Source organism: Danio rerio, chromosome 9, assembly GCF_049306965.1.
Source record: "Danio rerio strain Tuebingen ecotype United States chromosome 9, GRCz12tu, whole genome shotgun sequence".
NCBI classification, from domain to species: domain Eukaryota; kingdom Metazoa; phylum Chordata; class Actinopteri; order Cypriniformes; family Danionidae; genus Danio; species Danio rerio.
The window spans coordinates 28,844,822-28,866,077 of NC_133184.1; the positions used below are offsets into that span (position 1 = coordinate 28,844,822).

The 21,256-nt window shown below is 36.3% G+C and overlaps 1 protein-coding gene across 1 annotated transcript in view; it reads left to right on the plus strand.

Moving 5' to 3' along the window:
• Positions 1 to 19,571, plus strand: part of LOC141376138 (uncharacterized) — a 1,104,960-nt gene extending 1,085,389 nt beyond the window's left edge. Inside the window, exons 5-6 of the transcript XR_012385424.1 lie at positions 9,534 to 12,397; positions 18,416 to 19,571. The gene's annotated coding sequence lies outside the window, so the exon portion shown is untranslated. The remainder of the gene's footprint in view (positions 1 to 9,533; positions 12,398 to 18,415) is intronic.
• Positions 19,572 to 21,256: the final 1,685 nt, after the last annotated feature.

Below are 21,256 nucleotides of genomic sequence, written 5' to 3' on the forward strand. Positions count from 1 at the left end.
ACCCCCTGGCTGTTTCACCGTCAAGAGTGGTTAGGGTGGAGGAACACGCAGCACGAGCAGAAAAAAGTGCTTTACAAGACCGCGTGAGCCTACTGTGCACCTCCGGGAAGAAGGGAACGCCCCTCTAGTCGGTCCGGCCGCGGAGCTGGGGGATAAACCATCTCCAACCCACGGCCGAAGCAGCCCGGGAAAGCACGGCTAACATGTCCGTTTCAGGATCCGTAGTGACAGCGCTCACCAGCCCGAAGGGGGCGAGCGGGTCTGGATCATCATCGGACAATGAAAGCCCACCCTCCGATGCCGCGGTGGACATCTGGTCTCCGGTGTCATCGGGCGTAAGGGCTACCATCTGTTAGACGGATCGCTTCCCCCGCCCGAAGCTTGGATGGAGCGCTTAGAGGAGCGGGAGGTCCGCGGGCCCGTGGGCGACGGATTATCTCTCGCTGAAACCCTCAGATCTGCCCGAGTGCCCGCTGCAGAGCAGGGGACAACTGGGGTGGTTCACCCTTTTGCAAAGGCTAACCGCGATCTTGCGCAACAGTCATGGCATCGCAATGACGACATGAACTGCCCGCGAGCAGCGCATTAACATGCTGGACCCCCAGACATGTAACGCAGTGCCCGCGCCCATCATCCGAGGACAGGAAACCACCGCATCCAGAAACGCACAGTCGGAGCGCCGTCCTGATAAGGACGTGCTGCACGACTGTGTTGCTCTTTCTGTGAAGTTTGCAACCTTATATGCACCGCTCTGGAGGACCGGACCCAAAGAACGCCAGGCAAGGGAGAAACCCAGCTCGACCGTCTGCCACTGCGTGTACACACTCTGGACCGGGAGAATGCTCTCGTTCGCTCAGAATCGCTGGTCACAGCAGGAGGAACCCTCATCGACTCGATCAGAAAGTCTCTGAAGCGAAAAGGATAGCGTCTGCTGGCGCCAGGTGAGCTTATATACTCAGTTGATTGCTTATGCCGCTCACCTGCGCAGGCTTGCGCTGCCAAATCATTCTTAATTGGCCCGTTCAATACTCTTTCAGACGAGTAGCTTCTGAACCGAACCTCCCAATGCGTGGATTTTACAAATCAAATCCACTTATAGTGCTGAAGTTCCCCCCGAAGGGGAACTAACCTTTCTATGAGCATGGTTTGATTATAACTGCAGGCCAATTATAGTGCGAAATAGCAATTATATAAAATAAATAAATAAATGCAAAATATATGAACACATACAGACCCTTACAGTCTCCGATATGTTACCAATTACAGACAAACTACACACAGCATACATTTAGCCCTTTTTTGGGTTAAAAAAAACAAACAAACACGCAACATATAGCCTACAGTCAGTGCAAACCTCTCATCTGTATCTTTAATCTTCACCAGCACATGTAGCCTCTTGTTGGAGAGTAATTCTGTCATTCTGAGTTCATAACAGTCCAAAAGATGATGATAATAGTTAAACATGGCCGTTTGTTCATGTTTTAGTTTGCTGAAAGAAACATTTGCTCCTTTGTTTTTTCTGGCTTCTCTTTTGTTTTTTTTCATTCATCAGTCTTGGGTTTTTGGAAAGAATCGTATGTCAGAAGCACTTTAGTAATCAAGCACATGTTATTAATATGAGCTCAAAAACTTAATTATTTTAAATATAGACATGCGGTGAGCACCGCTCGTGCTTTTAGATTTTCTTGTAAACAACTACGGGACACAAGATTAGTTCTACTCTTCTATTTGGCTTTATGGCTGTTCATCAAGACGACAACAATGTTTGTTTGAGCTCGGGTTGACCATGGCTTTTATAATATATGTATGTATTATTACGGTGTAACATCTAAGCTGTGCATATAAAAATGGCGCTTCCTTTGATTTCATTCTTCTACTTGTGTATGTGCTGGTGACGTATCTCTGTAAACCAATTGTGTTGTGCTTCGCGTCTAGCTTTGCCTTTTGGTACCCTTTTGTCCTGCTACGGTTCGCTTTTAGGTACCTTTTGCCAGTGGAAAATCTAAAAAAATCATACCGAACCGTACCGTATTGTACTGTACTACTCAGTGGAAACGGGCCATTATATCTGGAGTCAGAGGATTCAAAAAATGTAAAATAAAAATACTCATAAAATTGGCTTTAAAGTCGTTTAAATCATGTGCTTAACAATGCAGTATAAAGGTACAGGAAGAAATTTACAAGATACATATTTATGGAATATGTTTCTTTCACTTAAAATTGAAATGACTTTTTGGTTTTAAAAAAATCTATATTTTTGACACATGTAATGTATTTTTGGCAATATCCAGACTGGTATTGTGTTTTAAATTCACAAACGGTAACAGAACACCTAAGTTCAACATCCAAACCCTTTGTTTTCTTTCAGGTTATGTGAAAGTTTTAGTCAGAATAAGGTACTTTTTTAAACAATGTGCCACTTTACATAGATTTTTTCTAAAACAAAGTATAATTCAAAAAGGCATTTGTTGGCTTTTTATGGGTTCCCTAAACAGCATTGTACATTAGTTCACTGCTACATTTCTATAGTAATGTCCACATTTTGGTTGGAGAAACTAGCAACCTAGTCATGACTTATTATGTTTCCCAAAAAACATAATATCAATAGTCTATACTTTCCATTACAGATTTGCACATAAAATTTGCAATATATTTTAACTTTGACTGCATAAAGTTTCCATTAGCCTTTTTTAAACTGAATAAAAGTGGTGTCTCACAATCGTCCTCAATCTCATTACTTCAATAATCTCAAAAAAATCACCCCAGCTCTGTTTTGATGCTTCTCACAAATTAGCAATGAATGTTTATATGCCGTTTCTGCCATCAGCTGCAATTATAATGGAATTGATCTCACATAGAGCCTTTCGGGTTCAAATAAAAGGCGCTAAGACTCTACAGGTAAATAATTATTCATCAGCTAACAAATTTTACAAGTCAATTAAGCAGACTAATCCTTGCAGACAGAGCACTGTTCTACAGTCACAATCACGTTGGGGGAAATTAGGCAACTGAGTCAACATGAATACATGTGTTAATCCATGCTTAATGTTGACAGGCCCTAGTGACAAAATAAGTGAGAGAAATAACAGGGAGAAGCAATGAAGAGCTCTGAAACAGTCATTTGAAATTCGTGTTGGTGCTATGGCAACATGACATCAGCTGTAGTGTCCAGGTAATGAATGGAATGTTAACAGTAGTGCAGTACCTGACAACTGAATTCTTTCATTTTACATAAAATGATTGAGTTCATTCTCAAGTGAAATTAAAGAGTTTGTTTTAAAATGTAACAGATTAATAATGATGTGTAAGCTACACTTGGAATATTTACTTTTTAATGAACTTTGAAATAACCATGGCGGTTTGGTGGCGCAGTGGGTAGCTTTTTTTACCTCACCGCAATAAGGTCACTAGGTTCAAGCATCGGCAAGGTCATTTCTGTGAGTTTCTGTCAGTTTGCATGTTCTCCCTGTGTTCACATCGGTTTCCTCCGAGTGCTCCGGTTTCCCCCGCAAGTCAAAAGACATGTGCTATAGTAAATTGGGTAGGCTAAATTGTCCTTGGTGTATATGAGCTAGTGAGAGTGTATGGGTGTTTCCCAGTGATGGAAAGCTAGAAGGGCATGCGCTGTGTAAAACATGTGCTGGTTTATTCCGCTGTGGTGACCCCTGATTAATAAAGGGACTAAGCCAAAAAGTGTGAATGAATAAATGAATGAACTAAACGAAAATGTTCTCAAATGTAATAAACACTGAAAGTAGTGTAATCATAATTTTTTCTCCATCTTTAATTGGTAGGAGATTGTTGATTTTGTTTGTGATTTTGCACTGTTAAGGCAATAATCTGTAATCATGTCTATGATGTTGCTTCAGATGACCAGATTCTGTGAAACAAAAATGATAGCTGTTTTACAAACTGCATAAAAGCTCATTCAAATCGCACTCCAAACTGAGACCATTCATGGTCAGCAACTTGAGAGTCATTGCACCCTAAAGTGCTCAAAACTGTACACTTGAAAGGGCCCTTTGAAATTAAGGATTTCAAGAGTACAAGATATGGACACTTTTTTTGCCCCAATGATTTTGTGTGCATATTTAATTTGTAATGTAGATGATACCACATCTTAAAAAATAGCAAAAAAAATGAAAGAAACTATTTTAAATTAATTAACAAATTGCTGGATTAATCCCTATGTTTAGTTTTGTCCATATAAAGATTTTAGATGAAAAAGACATCTGAAAATTTCATCTAATATTAGCATGTTTTTCAAGCTCCTTTGTCTTGATCCAGTAATTTCACTTTTATGGCAAGGAATAGGTTATTTTCATATGAAATTACTGAACATAAACATTATCTTTTAATTTTCTAAATATTTTGGTGACTAAAATGTTATTTTAATAAATGTATCTGTTTAATAAATCTGTTTTGTTTAAATGCACCAAAATACATTGCATATATGCAGTGTAAATAGATAAAAATATTCATTTTCAAAAAGGGGTGTACTCAATTATGCTGAGCACTGTATCATATGCACAGTATGTATTATTTGCTCAACCTCAGGTTGTTCCAAAGCTCTCCGATTTCATCTAAAATATTTAATTTATGTTTAAAAAAGATGAACAGAGACCTCCGAGGTTTAGAATGACAAGAGAGTGAGTAATTAATGACAGAATTTTTTTTGGTTGCTCTAGCCTTTAAACTAAGTTGAAATAAGGACTGAAAAGATTTATAGCATTTTCTGAAAATAAAAATGCTATAAATGCTAATATACTTGTTTGACAGATCAGTAGTTTACAAAACACAATTGAGCACTTTACTCTAAAATATAGCTGCAGTATTAATGTAATTTACTGATTATACAGTATATGTAAAATGTTAAATAATAATGTAAATATAACAAGCATACAAATAAAAATAAGTGAAAAGAAAATTTAATATTAAACATATTTAATGTATTCATATGCTGTTTTCCACTTTTCTAATTTTATATCTTTCTCCAAAAGATTGCCTGTTGTATGCAAGCTGCTATCTTTCTTTTTTCCCTTTTTTTCATTTGTATTGACAGTATTTCATGCCACTCCAGAAACCCAGCATTATATTTTCAAACCCGTCACTTAGCAGTAGATTTGCATGACGGTAATTATTCTCTGACTCCATCCCACTTAATTGCAGTCAAAAAGGAGTCAGCGTTTCGAGTGCTCTCTGGCCTACAACATCCCTCCACCTCCTCTCAGCCGTTGCCTGTGTCATTGTGCAGCAGGCCAAAGTTAGCATGGTGATTCAGCTTTTTTAATGTAGCCTTACTGCTAATGCTATTTGGACCCCATTATAAAGCTCTCAGAGTGCTGGAGTCCACCTGTAGTCATTGTGGAGGGTCATTACAGAGCAGCCCAGTCAGTCCGAGCCTCATTGTTTGAGAGCAGCTGCACACAGTAAAAGGGCCACTTCACCCCTCTAGTCATCCAGACCAACATTGGTAATGGCCACCATGCCCTCTATTGATCCATCTCTCCTGGAGATGAACAGATACTGGCTTTTTCCTCTCTCTGTGTTCCTGATCCATCTGTTGCCATCTGCTCTTCATTTGTGCTGAGTATTGTTCTTTTAAACACTGCTTCATTTATAAACATTCGTTTATTCATATTTGTGAACATATGCAGATTGTCTCATTCTTCCTCTTGGACGTTAAGCTATTTACTGTTAAGAAACCATACATGAACCATCTATGTAATGCACAATATGAAATTAAGTTAGGTGATACCTTGATGTTCGAAAATTGCGTGTTAGGTCATTTTTAAGTAAGTAAGCAAATTATTTTTAATTTTTTGGCAGTAAATATTATGAATGATATGTTATTCACATTTTTTGGTACACACATGTATACATGCTCAGCTTAAAATGTATTTATATAATATAATTCTTTACAAAATATTTCAGAAGTGCTGTTTAATGATGAGAATTGTTATCACATTAATTTTTTTGTAATTATTTATTTTAATAACTAATTTATTTTGTCTTTGTTATGATGACAGTGTATAATGTTATTTTTCAAGATAATATTTAGCTTAAAGTGCAATTTAAAAACTTAACTAGGTTAATGGGTCTAAGAGGCAGCTTAGTCAGGTAATCCATTGAACAGTGGTATAGCAATCAGTGGTATCACTTTGTTTTGATGGGTTCTTAACGCATTTTGTTGAATTTAAGTTACATTGCATCTACTTGTCAACTAATTCTCATTAGACTGTAAGTAGACTGTTAGGTTGGGGTTAAGTTGACATATACTTGCAAAGTTTCTTATAGTCAGTTAAATGTCTGTTGAAGGAGCAGCATCAACAGATATTAAGCAGACAGTTTACTAATACTCAAATGAGAAGTAGTTGGCATGTACTAGTTACAATGCAACTTTTAGGCTTAATCCCAATTATATCCCTTACCCCTTGTCCTTCCCCTTACCCCTCATTTGTATGTTCACGTGAAGGGGTAGAGGTGTCCCAATTCTCTTTAGCTTGAAGGTGTAGGGCTAATGGGAGGGGTAGATTGCCCTCCAAATAGATTTTTCAGGTGGTAAGAAAATTTCCCATAATAAATCATGTTCAACAGCAGCCTAGCTCCACCCGGAAGTCAGGAGATGCACAAATTATTATTTTTGCCATCATTACGAATGTTTACGATGTATTACATCCATAAAGAGGGCCGCAGCTCTGCAGAGTTTAGTTTCAACCCTTTTCCAACACACTTACCTGTAGGTTTCAAACAAGCCTGAAGGACTCAATTAGTTTGATCCGGTGTGTTTAATTAGGGTTGAAACTAAACTGTGCAGAGCTGCGGCCTTCCAGGAACTGGAATTGACACCTGTGGTCTATTGGCTGGGAGTGGGCTTTTTACAGTGTCTGGTATAATGTTAATGTTGTTTTCTTGTGTTTACATTGATGGATATGGCCATGGTGTAAATGCACAGTACAGTTATGATCTTATTGCCACATTATATTGTTATGATAACATGATATATGATAACAGAATATATAATAACATGATATATGCCTTCAGTGGTTTCCTAAAGATAAAAACCAAAAAATAAAGCAACTGGAATAACTACAGCAGTCATATGATGAGGTGTGCAGATGCTATAGTGCTGTCTTGTTTTGTAGGAGTAAATTTTGAAGCCCTTTCCATTTACACTCTGTTTCAAGGGCCAAGGGGAAAGGTTAGGGGTAGGGGTACAAAAATAGAATCGGGATTGGGCCTTAGTCAAGAAAATGTGCAATAGGGATGATCAAAATAAAGTATTTTCCCAATCAGTAAAAAAAATGAATTTATCTAAAAAAAATAAATAAAATAAAACTAAAGAAAAAATTTTAAAAAACTAAAAGAAATAATACTTTTTTTTTCAGAAAACAAACCAAGAAAAATAAATAAATAAATAAATAAACTGAGAAAAGTGTAACAGTACTCTATATATTACAATTTATTTAGATAAATTAATTAATTTAATCATGTAATTATAATATTTTTCATTTAAACATTTTATAATAAGAAACATCTTCAGATTTCAGTTAATGGTTTAAGTATGGCATTTATATTTTTGTGGATTTCTGTTTATAAGTAAATCCTGCGACTGAAACTGTCAGAACAGAGTAAAACGAAGTTTGTATATACATTTATTTCAAATTGATGGTGGCTCAGTGGTTAACATGTTATATAGGTAAACTGAATAAACTAAATTGGCCTTAGTATATGTGTGAATGCAAGCGTGTATGGATGTTTCCCAGTGCTATGTTGTGGCTGGAAGGGCATCCACTGCGTAAAACTATTGCTGGATTAGTCTGTTGCAGTGATTCTTTCCACTGTGGCGACCCCTGATTAATAAACCCACTAAGCTAAAGGAAAATGAATGAATGAAGGCAAATAACATATAAAGGCAAAACTATCAAACATACTGTAGTAATTATTTATCTCCAAGTTGTAGGATCTTGGCTTTAAATAATATAATGCAAAGTTCTATAGCTTATGAATTATTCTACTGGACCACATTTAAAAGTTATTTCTCCTCCCAAATTCTCACATTGTTTTCCTCATGGTCTGCTTTTTCTTAGGAGGGAATTAAAACTGTATTGTCTTTACTTTTCTTCAATTTCTTATATTTGCATTCTTCACCGAGGGAGTGTTTTTAAAAAAGAGAAACACAATAGGCCATATTTTATCTGTCAAAATGATGGAAAACTCTTTGAAATGAAAAGTATTCAGTAAACCTCTAATATGTAGTGCAGTTGAATCTCTGATATGTATGTGCAATTAGACCTCTATCCAAACACACTGGTGACTCACTGGAACACAGTGTAATCCAGCTAAAGAATATGCAGAGATTCACAGTAATGTCAGGCGTCTCAATAGTGCATTCCCATTATTACTTTTTAAGCATCTGTACACATTTAACACTCCTCTTCTGTGATTTTAACTTTTTAATTTTGTGATATTTTGCCTTTGCCGCAGTCCTCGACTACGCCATGAAAATACTAACATTCTCTTTTTTTGCCTCCCTCTTTCATTTGAAAATTTCAACACTGCATCTGTTTCCTCTACTCTCTCATCGAAACCTCATGGTAATTGAGTTTGCTTGTTAACACATCTTCACGGAATGCCTCATTAAAATGCCATAGCCTCCCGATTAAGTATGCGTGTGACTAGAGGGGCATAAGGAACTTGATTGAAAGTAAAAATGAAAAGCATCGGGAGAATGTTTGAGGCCCTTTGAGTAAGCTGCGAAAAAATTACCCATAATAACTCTGACAAACCAAGTCGCTAAGCTTACAAAGCAGTTTAGCACCAGCCTTATTTTAGTACACACATATGTCTTGTCATTTCACAGTATATAAGTTATCTCACTTGAAATGGTGCTAAGCTGTAAAATAGGGAAGAAGAAAACAACTTTCTTTCCAAAATAGCGCTAGCATTAGCATGCTAGTCACCCTACGGCAGCATCTGTCTGGATTGCCTAAGTGCCGTCTCGTTTCATTTCACAGAAACAGAGAAATTAGAAAAACGAGAGAGCGAGAGAATGCAAAAACAGATACTGACAGACCAGCCCAATCCACAAAGCCTGTCGAATTAATTAACACACGCTTGTATCCGTTAGTTACGACTCGATGGCCATGATTCTGGCTTCGTCTCAGAGGCCGAGGCACCAGCTGCATATGGGATGCGTGCAGCATAAAATGCTGTCTTAGGAACATTTTTTACGTGATCATGGTACACAGACAGTCGAAGCAGAACAGAAGCTTGAGTGAGAAATCTCAGCCGTGTCATTGTTATGTTTACGTATGTCCAGGATACAGTGACGTAAATTGCATTGGTGTGTTTTAGCAGGGGTTTGGGTTCAGTATCACCCAAACAAGAGAGCTGTTGAAACTCGATACCAAAAATGAGATTTATGAGGAAATCTGATAAATCATTGCATTCTTTCCCAAACCTCACCATAGAGGTCAGAAAGCATTTGTCAAATCCAGCCACAATGACATTGCATTGATCTTTATCAGCAGGTTTCTTCGCGGCACATGAGGGCTGAGAGGCGACGGAGCGTTCAGAGGACACATGTTGATGGCCACCGCCGAGATGCCTGCCGTCGAACATCTGTTTGGTGTCTATGGAAACCATCACCAGCATTTTTTACTTGCCCAGCAGCTGTTGTGGCCTCAGGACTGTTTATTCGGTTGAAGTTAGTGAAGATTTATCCCTTTTATTTACATAGCCTTTTATTTGTTCTGCTTCTGAATGGATTTTGCTTCTGAAACTGTTTTAAGAGTTCACGCATAGCTTCTTGAGTGCTTTCCACAAGCTCATCTATTTTAATCAGAATTATCTTTGCATCATTTGCTTTAGGAGTCAAATGCCGGGCATATTCTCTTACATGGCTCCATTAATACAACTCAACACCGCAGATTACTGGCTGACATATTGTATCAGCGAGGAGATATTAAGACTCCCTTACAATCTTTGAAAAAAAAGTCAATTTTAATAGGAACTCATATTTTGTAAACATCAAATAATCATTTATTTTTTTGAGTTTGTTCAAACATTCAAATTTGTGTGGGCTTAAAAGGACTTAAACACACATAAACAAACAGGGGCACAAATGACTGGGGAAAAAAACAGGCAATCACTGCTGTGAAATCCTAATGGCAGTAAGTGAAGAGAGGAAATAAATAAAAAAAGCATCTTTCTCTTCTCATGTAGTTGTCAGCAAGCTGGCACACAAAATTCAAAGAGAACAAGTGACCAATCAAATATACAATGTGTTTCCTTAAGGGATAACACCCAGAAATGAAAACTTCCTCATCATTTACCCACACTCGAGTGGTTATAAATTGTATGAGTTTCTTTCTTCTCTTAAACACAAAAGAAAATATTCTAAAAAATGTTGAATAAGAAAAACAGTTTACATCCATAGTATAATACAAAAAATGACTAAATAAATGAATACATTAATAAACAAACAAACAAACAAATAAATAAATAAACAATGAATGCATATGCCTGCTGCTTTCCGAATTTATTCAAAATATCTTTTTTTTTTGCGTTAAACAGAAAATAAAGACTCTCAAACTTGTTTGGAACAAGTAAGGGATGAGTAATTGATTTGATGAGTAAATGACACATGATAAATGATAAGGATGAGTAAAGATGCATTTAGAATTTGAATTGTATTTTTGTTTAGACATTCTGTTGACTATAAATCTAATTTCAGACTGTTTTATTGAAGTTTTCTAGGTTCATTAGGTCAGGACCAAAAATGTGAGGCAGTTTGTCTCAGTCTTTCTCTTGGACGTACTATAAAAGCTGTTCACAGTCAAGAAATCTTACATGATCCGTCTATGTAATGCACAATATGAATCAAGTTTGCAGGCAACTAGAACTTGACTCCTCTGGGCCTGAAAAGGTCAGACTGTGTCAAGTTATGCATTTTTAAGTGAGCGCTTATTATTTGGAAATTATTTGGAAATAAATATAATTAATGAAAATGTTATTCACAACTGTTTTGATACACACATACACATTTGTAGTATACAGCTGTACACAAAATTATTAACTAAAATTACAATTCTTTAAACATTTCCCAAGTACTGTTTAATGATGAAAATTCTCTCATTATTACTTATTAATTGCTCATTTTCAATAACAATTTTATTTTGTCTTTGTTATGATGACATAATGAGTGCATAATATTTTACTAGTTGTTTTGGAAGATGCTAGTATTCAGCTTAAAACACAATTTAAAGGCTTAAATAGGTTAATAAGGTTTACAAGGCAACTTGGTTTAGCCAGACAAATCATTGAACTACAATAGTATAGCAATCAGTAAATAAAATAAAAAAATCATTCATTCATTTTCTTTTGGCTTAGTCCCTTTATTAATCAGGGGTCGCCACCTTGGAATGAACCAGCATTTTATCTAGCATATGTTTTACGCAGCAGAAAATATCTTCTTTTGTATTTAACAAAATATAAAGACTCTCAAACAAGTTTGGAACAAGTGAACGATGAGTAATTGATTTGATGAGTAAATGGCACATGATAAATAATAAGGATGAGTAAAGATGCATTTAGAATTTTTATTTTCTTTTTATTTAGACATTCTTTTGACTTTAAATATAATTTCAGGCTGTTTTCTTGGTTTATTTGGTCAGGACCAAAAATATATGTGAATACATTTGATTTGCTTGGTCCTCACAGAGGCTATGTTTACATCCAACCAAATAATCCATTAGTAATCAGACTGACAGCTTCGTAATTGAAATGAAAAGCCTTCGTGTACACACTTAAATCGATCCAACTGAGAGAATAGAATTTCCATAAGATTGTAAGAGATGGTATAGACCCTTTCTAACCTGATCAAGAGGACATGTACACATTTGATCGGATAGAAACCTGAAAACGAAATGTAGTGTGCCTGTGCAATGGCATAGAAATGGTGTAATGACAAATGACACATGGAATGAGCTGTTGCCTTCATAGAATGAAGTGTCATAGTGACTGTCATGTTATTTTAAAATTGCCCTTTAACTTGTGAAATGGAGCAGAATAAATTCATGTCAGGCTTCTCTTTATACTCTCAGCCACAGGTTGGCTTGTTTTCATTCAAAGGAATGGGCAATTCTATTGCATCAGTTTTACAAAGTATTGTGTGACCTTATTGTCTCCTAATTACCATCTAAAATATAAATATTAAGTCTGATCTTTAAAACTAAAAAATATGCGGCAGTATAAATAAATGTAAAAATGTGTAAACCATAGTAATGCCTACACTGTAAAAAATATATGATCAGTTATTCCTGACAGCATGTGTCTTTAGGTCATTGTAACTTAAGTTAATCATGTTTAAACCTAATTCTATAAGTTATGCAAGGTGTGTTTTCCGGTTATGGCGGCGGAGTGAGCAGTCGCGTTCTTTTACCTCTCCCAGTTCACGCTACTGTGGTACATTATCTACCAACACCCATCGCTTTCTTTTTCGTTATTTTGTTGTTTAACTGCTGTTTGATCATGCCCAAGCCGCCAAAACAAAACAAGCCGGACCATTCTCGAGTAATTACGGAAGATTGCACTAACTCCAGCGAGGCTAACGTTAGCAGTGACCATGCGGTTAGCTATGAAAGTTCGCTAACGGACTCCTCACACGGATCTCTGCTGAAACACATCGCCAGCGTTGTTGCTGAAGAGGGACAGCGAACGCAAAAGATGATGAACGACTCATTTGCCAAACTGGAATCTGGTTTGGATGTCAAATTTGATAATATCATCAAACGCATTGACGAGGTTGCTGCCATTACCGACTCTCTTGCGTCTCGTCTGACCGAGACTGAGTCCCGTATCTCCGCTGCGGAAGATGACATCGGCCCGCTAAAAATGAAACTAACTGAACTTGAAAAACTGAACATGACACTCACCGAAAAGATCACAGATCTAGAAGGACGATCCAGGCGGGACAATATTAGGATCTTAAATCTCAGAGAATCTGTCGAAGGTAGCGACCCATTACAGTTTTTTGAATCTTTCATACCAAAACTGCTCGAGTTGCCAGTCCCGTCTATCGCAATAGACCGCGCGCATCGAGGGCTCGGTAAACCTGCGGACGGCCGCCCACGGCCCGTTATTATCAAGATTCATCGCTCCAGAGACGTCGCTACAATTCTGTCTGCAGCCAGACGTAAAGGCCAACTTTTGTTCGAGGATCAACCCCTTCGTATTGCTCCCGACATCTCACCTGCAGTTCGTGCCGCGAGAAGAGCCTTTAACCCGGTTTGCACTGAACTCATTAAAAGAGGAATCCGGTTCCAAATGAACTTCCCTGCTCTTTTGATCTTCAAGGTGAATGGCATCCAGAAATCTTTCAGAGACCCTACAGATGCCAAAACGTGTTTAGACGGTATTGTTAGTGCGTAAACTTCTTTATTACCTTATTCCCTTTTTGGTTGATCAACAGTCACACGAACTTATTTATTTGATGGGTGTTTTAAATATTATAATTGGGAGAGTTTTCCTATGTTTAAATCTTTGTTTGTGAAGCTTTGGTGTTTTCATTAGCTAGGTTATTGTGTAATTACTTTTTTTTTCTCTCTCTCTCTCTTGTTTGGTGTTTTTTGTAATTCATACAATTCCTAGCTCCTTTTCTAGCTCTTAAAGGAGGATAGACATGGGTAAATCCAATCTTCTCCTTTTTTTATTTATGTTTTTATACATTTTGAATTTTATCTTATTTTGGCCTGGACCAGAGTTTAATGCTTATCTTCACTTTTTATCTTGCTCCCTACATAGTCTGTTTTCTCAAATTTATTTGCCCTTATCTACTTTTTCAGTATTCCATAAATGGTTGATGGTGTCAAGCTAAATATTCTTACCCTTAATGTTAGGGGCCTTAATAATCCAGTGAAACGTGTTGCTATACTAGATTTTTTACGCAAACAAAGAGTAAATGTAGCCTTTTTACAGGAGACCCATCTGGTAAAGAAGGATATTAATCGGATTTCTAATCGCTATTACCGTGTCATAGCCTCTTCCTCAGCTGTGAATAAATCTAAAGGTGTGGCAATTTTATGCCAGCGCAACTTGCGTTTCAGGCTGTTGGATTCGTGGGCTGATAACAAAGGCAGAGTATCTGTTTCAAAAGTTCAGATAGAAAAAAGAGATATTGCCTTTGTCTCAATTTATGCACCCAACATCTTTGAAAAAACATTTTATGCTCAAATTACCAAAACACTCCTAGAGCTTTCTGACTTCAAACTGATAATAGGCGCTGATTTTAATGCTGTCATTGATTGCTCATTGGATAGGTCTAGTCATTCTGAAAATGCTGATCAAAAATATGCGTCAGAGGCCTTACGATCTGTGATTAATGACACCGGTATGATAGACCTCTGGCGCATACTAAATCCAAATGCTAAAGATTACTCTCACTTATCCTCTAGACACAAAACTTTTTCTCGAATCGATTATATTTTTTCGTCCAGAGGTCTATTTTACGAAATTGTTAGTGCTAGTTTATTGCCAGTAGCATTTTCTGATCACAAAGCAGTAGTTGCTTCAGTTTTGCTAAATCCCAAACCAGCTCGAGCCCCCAGATGGCGTTTCAACACCACGCTACTTCGAGATGAAACATTCAGAAAAAAGTTTTTAAACGAACTTACAGACTTTGTCAGTATAAACAAAAGTTCAGTTGATGACCCAAGGATACTCTGGGATGCTGTGAAGGGTTTTATTAGGAACTTTACAGTCTGCTATGCTTCAAGTATAAGGAAAGCTCGATCTTCAAAATTACTTAAACTAGAGGCTAAACTTTCTGCCTTGGACTCTCTTTTGCAACAAGGTTATGATGATGATGTTAAGCTTCAGTTTGACCTTGTTAAAAAGGAGATTAATGATATTATGAAGCAGCGTGCTGAATTTTTAATACACAGGACACGTCAGTTTTACTATTTTAATGGGGCAAGACCCAGTCGTTTACTTGCACTTAGATTAAGGTCCAGCGAACATTTTACAGATATTAGCTCAATTAATTCAAAAGACGGTATAACTCTCAATGAGCCCTCACAAATAAATGCTACTTTTCGCAGTTTTTATGCTGAACTATATAGCTCGGAAATATCTCATAACCAAGATGCATGTGATAGTTTCCTAAACAAAATAACACTTCCTAAACTATCTGAAGAAGATTCACTAAGTTTAAATTACCCCATAACTTTTGAGGAGCTCAAGGAAGCAGCTTTGGATATGTGTACCGGCAAATCTCCTGGACTGGACGGAATTCCTATAGAATTCTATACTACCTTTTGGGATAATCTGGGGCCTTTACTCTTTGAGATGATCCAAGCTGTTATTGAAAAAGGGTCCTTTTCCAGTAATGTCAATATTGCAATTATCTCGCTTTTGCTAAAAAAGGACAAGAATCCTAATGAGTGTACAAGTTACAGGCCACTTTCTTTACTTAATGCTGACCTTAAAATTTATGCAAAACTTCTTGCAAGAAGACTTCAACCCATTATGACCAAACTTATTAACTGTGATCAGACCGGCTTTATTAGATCTAGGCTTGCATCAGATAATGTCAGAAGATTACTCCATATTATACATAGTACATCCTCCTCAACGCATCCTACTGCCGTCCTTTCCCTAGATGCCATGAAAGCTTTTGATCGTCTTGAGTGGCCGTATCTTTGGTCAGTGCTGGAAGTCATGGGTCTGGGGTCCTCCTTTATTGATATGATTAAGGCCCTTTATGCAAATCCCACAGCCATGGTTCTAACAGGTAGCATTTGCTCTTCATTGTTTAATATAGCTAGAGGTTCACGACAAGGATGCCCCTTAAGCCCTTTTCTATTTGCGCTTTCACTTGAGCCATTGGCACAGACCATTCGCTTGGACAAAGGCATCACCCCAATTACGGTTTGTGGGACTAGCCATCATATTTCTCTATACGCAGATGATATCCTCCTTTATTTAAGTAAACCTTCACAGTCTATTCCTATTATCTTATCAATTTTTGACAGTTTTGGTAAGATCTCCGGATACAGAATAAATTGGACAAAATCAGCACTTCTTCCGCTAAACGATGCAATGAGAAAAATTACATCCCCGTTAGGTATTCCTGTAGTTAAACAATTTAAATACTTGGGTATTATGATTGGCTCTTCATTACAGTATATCATCAAGTCCAACTACGAGGACATACTATCAAAAATTTCACGTAATTTAGAAAACTGGTCATCTTTACCAAACTCTCTTAGATCACGTGTCTCAATTATTAAAATGAATGTGCTGCCCAGAATTAACTTTGTGAGTTCTATGTTGCCTCTTCCACCTCCTTCTCATTTCTGGGATAGACTACAGAGAGTAATTACAAAATTTATCTGGAATTGCAAACGACCACGTCTTAAACTTTCTATAATGCAACGAGACAGATATGCTGGTGGACTTTCACTCCCAAATTTCAAGCTTTACCACTGGTCCTTCACGCTTCGTCCCTTACTTTGCTGGTTTGATGATAAAATTGAAGTTTCTTGGCGTTCGCTGGAGGAAAATTTGGTTCTTCCATTGAAGTTGAATGAGATTTTGTTTGCTAATATACCTAAAAACAAGTGCAAACTCAGTTTTGGTCCCTTAATATCACACGCTCTCTCAGTCTGGAAAGCAGCAGAAAAAGTCTGTGATATACATTCAAACTGGAATCCTTGTTCTCCTATCTTTAATAACTACGGTTTATTAATTGGTAAACACCCAATTAAATTTGGCCAGTGTCGACAATGGTATGATAAAGGTATTCACTCATTAGGTAACCTAATAGGCGAAAAGGGCCTCTATACTTTCAAAGAACTTTCTATTAAGTTTAATCTGCAAAGCTCCTCCTTTTTCTTTTACTTACAGCTGAGGGCAGCCATGAAAACCTATGGGGTCCCTTGGATGGCTCCTCTTAAAAAACACCCCTTGTTAAAACTATTGGATGACTCTCAAGGAACACGGGGATTGGTTTCTAAACTATACACATACTTTTCGGAAAAAATGTACCTCCCTCTGTCATTAGACTCCTCTTGGAGATCAGATATCTCAGAACTGTCTCCCACCTTTGACTGGGATGAAGTCTGGGCAATGGTAATGCTTGCGTCCAGAAATCCTGATCATCAACAGATTCACTTAAACTTCATCCATAGGACTTATATTACTCCACGCAAACTTTATAGCATGAAGCTTAAACCTGATCCTAAATGCACTCTCTGTCACACAGGTGAAATTGGTACATTCTTTCACATGATTTGGGACTGTCCTGGGCTTGGTTACTTTTGGAATATGGTTAAACAAAATTTATCTTCACTACTAAACGTTTCAATCCCTCTCGCCCCCTCTATTTTCATCTTAAATGATTTTTCTGGCATTCAACTTAATAAAACTCAAAAGCGAGTGTTTTTAGCTGGCTTGACTGCAGCCAAGAAAATAGTTGCAACAAGATGGAAGCCCCCTCATTCTCTTAATCATCATTTTTGGATTAATACTTTTATTGACATTGTATATATGGAAATGTCCACTGCTCGCATCCATGGTGCAAGAGAGGACACCATCAGACTTTGGGCGCAAACTTTACACAGACTTAAAGATTTACTAACTTGAATCCATGAGACATCAAAAAGCATGATCTTCTGGCTCCAGGCTTTTTTATTTTATTTTTTTTTATTAATTTTTTTTCCCCTCATTTATTATTTATTAGAATTATGTTTTATTATTACATTATTTTTACTTTTTTTTCTTTTCTTTTCTTGTTTTTCTCTTTTCATAGTAATTTAAGGTTCCCTGTTTGGGCTTCTAATAACGTTCATTGTCGTAGACCTTTTTCAGCACAGTTTTAAATACCTATATCTATGTGTATATCACCATTTTTCTATTTAATTTTTTATTTTCGATTGGTTTATTCTTAACCTTACTTAACACTAAGTACAGATTTGGCTCATTGCCTTTTTGGTTTTGAAATTTGTTTTATTTATGTGTATGCATGTGTGCATATTTATATGGGTATGTGTATGTATGTGTGCATGTATGCATATCTGGGTGTATGTGTGTTTGTTTGTATGTGTACGTGCATATATGTATGTGTATGTATGTATGTGTGTGCATATATGTATATATGTATTAATTTATTTTATTTGTCATTTTTATTTGCAATAGTATGTCCTTGTCATTATTCTTCCGTTTTTCCTTTTTACTGATTACATTGTTGTCAAGGCTGATGCTATTATTGATACTATTATTTAACAACTGTATATTGGTTTATGTATGTATATCTACACATTCTGTTTCATGCTGATTGTCTACGGCATGTTTTTCTGTGTTCAAAAAATACAAAATAAAAGAAAAATTTGATGGAAAAAAAAAGTTATGCAAGGTGTTTTAAGTCAGCTTAACATAAGTTCAATGAACTCATACGGTTAATTTGATTCAGCTAAAAAGTTTAAGGCAACCAGATTTTTTTTACAGTGTTAACATACATATTTATTTCATGTAAGCACGTCACGCCCAAAAAATATTTTTTTGCTGCTTGTTTAAAGTTTTTTTTTTTTTACTTAAAATAAGCAGAATCAACACGTATCTTGATTTATTTGGGGGAAAACTCAATTGTTGATATGTTTGATCTACTTAAATTTGTATAAACATGTACATTAACCTAAAAGATTTGTGTTTGGAGAACATGAACCATTTTTGTGGAACCTATGCGGTGTACTGAGTGGGCTCATTTTATTTGCATAAACGAGATTGTTTTTTTAGAGGAAAGAGACCTGTGAAGAGCTTATTAAATGTGTTAAATAGTCCAAAAAAAAAAAGAGAAAGAAGAAATATTTCTGACTTCTGTGTTGAACTGTACAGTGCAAGATTGTGATTGTTTAGATGTCTTCTGTTCATATTTAAGTGTTGTTTAAGTCAACAGTCTTTATCTGCTTGTTTTGTTCAGATAGCAGTATTCTCACTTATTCAAATGAACAACTCTATCCCAGCAAATGCAACAAAGATTGTTTTAATATTCAAGTCTACCAAATGAAACATGCTAACTCTCAGTACAGTATTAGTAATTATGGTTAGTAAATAAAGATGGCTTTTTTTATAAACTTACAATCTGTAAAATGTATTTTCAGAGACTAACAAAATATTTGCAGATGTTAAACAGGCAGTCTACTAATACTACAATGATTGCAAGTTGGCATAGTTACATATAGTAAACATAGGCCCAATCCCAATTCTACCCCTTAGCCCTTCCCCCTCGATTAGCAAATTCATGTGAAGATAGGGGTGTCCCAATTCTAAGGGGGTATGGGGAAGGGGTAGATAGCCCTTCAAACTGAGATTTTTTTGGACCACACTCAAACCAAGGGGTAAGAAAATGTCCCAGAATACACCAGCCACAACAGCAGCATAGCTGCACCCAGAAGTAAGGAGATCCACAAATTAGTATTTTCTTGTCATTATTATGAATTTTTACATCAAACAAGCATATGCTTTAATACATTCATAACCATGTTCTGTCTTATTGTCAAGTTAAAAAAAAAAAAAGCACAAAATTTGGCTCTAATCTATAATCCATGTTAAAAACTCCTGTGTAGTAGTCCCACAACATTCTGTCAATTGCTTTTTATAGTGTCTGCTATAATGTTAATGTTGTTTTTTGTGTTTACATAGATTAAAAGGGCCATGGTGTAAATGCACAGTACAGTTACGATCTTATTGCCACATTAGATCGTTACGATAACATGATATATGCCTTCAGTGATTTCCTGAAGATAAATACCAAAAAATTAAGGCAACTGGAATATCTACAGCAGGTCGTCAATCTCATATGAAGCAAGAGCTCACGATGACATGCTGTAGTGCTGTCCCGTTTCTTAGGGGTGCAGTTGAAGTCAGATTCATTAGCCCCCCTGAATTATTAGCCCCCCTGTTTATTTTTTCCCCAATTTCTGTTTAACAGAGAGAAGATTCGTATTAATAATTTCTAAACATACTAGTTTTATTAACCTAACTGATTTATTTGATCTTTGCCATGATGACAGTAGTTAATGTTTCACTAGATATTTTTCAAGACACTTTTATACAGCTTAAAGAGACATTTAAAGGTTTAACTAGGTTAATTAGGTTAGGGTAATCAGGCAAGTTATTGTAATACAATGGTTTGTTCTGTAGACTATTGAATAAAAGAGTTAGCTTAAAGAGGCTAATAATTATGTCTTTAAAATGTTTTTTTTTTTTTTTTTTTTTTTTTTTTTTTTTTTTACAAAATGAAACTAACTGAAATTAAACAAAGAAGACTTTCCCAAGAAAAAAATATATTATCAGACATACTGGGTAAATGTCCTTGATCTGTTAAACATAATTAGGAAAATATTTAAATCAAAAAAAATATATATATATAAAAATAAAAGTATGTTTGTTGGAATGATGGATTTGGGAAACGGCAAACCAACGATCTATGTTTGTAACAATGGAATTTGGGACCTTAGTTGGCTAACGATGGTTTTGGGAAACGCATCCCTGAATAGATCATTTGAATCAGTGAGTTGCTGACTAATGAAGAGATGTCAGTTAATTTCACAATTTAATGGCTCTGTGCAATTTTTGAACCAATTTAACAGGAAATCTAAAAAAAAATTGGTTTGTTTATAAATAAACAACACATCTAATTTCTGAGCAGGTGACATTTTCTCACCTTAAAAGTTTTTACTCAGCCTCAATCAAGAAATTTAATTAAGCAAAAAATACATATTTTCTTACAGTTTAATATATAGTTAGAGTACAGATATGTAAATATATACTTAAGTAAATTATTGAAGTAAAATACTTTGTTACTGTCCACCACTGTCTCATACAGACGAGTGTGAAGGAGTCAGAGACTGTGATTAGGAAGCACAAACCTCTTTAACAAAGGAAGAAACATACATCTATAAAGATATATCACTCAATATAGTTATCAATAGCAAAGATATCTATATTGACAAGAGTTAGCTAAGCTTGCAGATTGAGTTGACGACCTGGACGAAAGCCTTTGAATGGAGAAATTACAGGAGAACACACAGAATGCAATATACTGGAGACAAGACACTGGAGATGGCTGGGGAATGGAGGTAAACTTACAAGCTATACACACAGTTGAGAAGATGGTTTAGTCCTATTTCTTGTTCGAGGCCAGACATTGACTGAATGGCGGTGTGTGCTTTTGTACCTGGTTGATTCACTGGAA